Genomic DNA, 1,675 nt, shown 5'->3' with positions numbered 1-1,675 from the left:
CCGATTTTTCAAAAAACTTCGGCCCATCTCTCGAGGGGGCATACCACCCATTAAATCAACATTTTATGGCGCATATTTCTTCACACCTATTTCTCTTTCTTTGAAACGACGCGATAAACCACACCATCTCAAAGAGGGGCAAATAGTCACATAAATCTGTCCATGTTAATTAAATGAATAATTGCTATTTATCTGATTAAAAATCCACTAACCATTGATTAATTAAATTAATATTTAATTAATCTTCAAACATCCTCCTATTAATAAAATAAATTATTCAATTTATTTTAATTAATTCATTATACCAAATTCAAATCAATTAAATGAATAAATTCTATTTATTCAATTTAATCCCCTTTCCTCTTTTAAATAAATTACATTAAACATTTATTTAAATCATTTATACCCCCATTTGCATTTTCCTACAAATGCAACTTGCACACATTAATTGAAATAAATTAGTTTTATTTTAAATTAAAATCCTATTTTCCCTCACCCACCAAATCCACTTGCAAACCTAATCCCCTTCTAGATTCTTTTGACCCCTTCCTAATTAGCCTAATCCATTCCCTAATTATTGTCACATTCCTAAGCAACTTGGAGTCACTTCTCAAAGACTTCAAAGTCTTTGAAAAACATTTAATGCTTTGTGTGTTCAACAATTTAACCTTCAAAGTCTTCCAAAACCACTAATGGCTCTTACATGACCATTAATGGCTCTTGCATAACCATTTATGGTTATTTCAACTTGTACTCATGTGTCTCCTCAAGCATTTATTGCTTTGACCATGGTTATCGCTTTTGCCTTTGCACAAGAGTTTATCCATTGTATATTAAAAGCTTTATTCTTTGAATAAAGAATTTATTCATTCAACTAACCTTGACCCTAACCCCCAACATGTCAAGCATTTAATGCTTATTCCCTCTCCTCTCAACCTATCTCACATTGACACTTGTCATCCTGGGATTGGGTTGAAAGCCCTCACATAGATTGAATTTCATTCAATCCTAACCCTTGTTGAGATTACTCAATCTCAACCATCCATTGCTCCATTTTACCTATAAATAGAGCTCATTTCTTCATAATCCAAATCCTGAAAACTTGTATGCATTTAATCTATAGTGAATTTTAGAGAGAGCATTTAGCATAAATCACATATATTGTTATTTTGGTCTAAAATAAATCATTTTAGCATCTTAGCATCTAATACTAGTTTATTTTACACTTGCATAGCATAAACTTGAGATCATCTACAATCTTGAATCTCCATAAGTATCCATAGTGCAAAAAGTTGCTAAGAGCTACACTATTTTAGAACTTGGAGAGGAGAGGAACAAAGGAGAAGGAGCTAAGAACATTTTAAGAGGCATTTGGAGATGCCTTCTTATATTTGTTTCATTTGTTAAATATGTTAGCATGATCTTAGTATCTCTTTTGATATGCCTTCTTAGGTTAATCTTTGGTTGAATAACACTAACATTAATCTTGTTTCTTGTTGTTTTTGTGTGTTATAACACCACAGGTTCCAATCTAACCTTTGGGTATTTTTCAGAGCATTAGTTTCATTCTATGAAAAATATTTGGACAGTTAGGATTGGACTGCTTGTAATTGTAAACCTAAGATACTTAGGGTTTAGGGTTTATGCTACTGACCTAATTATTGTCTATAAGGTC

Source organism: Cryptomeria japonica, chromosome 9 (genome assembly GCF_030272615.1).
Source record: "Cryptomeria japonica chromosome 9, Sugi_1.0, whole genome shotgun sequence".
Taxonomy (NCBI): domain Eukaryota; kingdom Viridiplantae; phylum Streptophyta; class Pinopsida; order Cupressales; family Cupressaceae; genus Cryptomeria; species Cryptomeria japonica.
Note: the sequence above shows the minus strand (reverse complement) of the source record.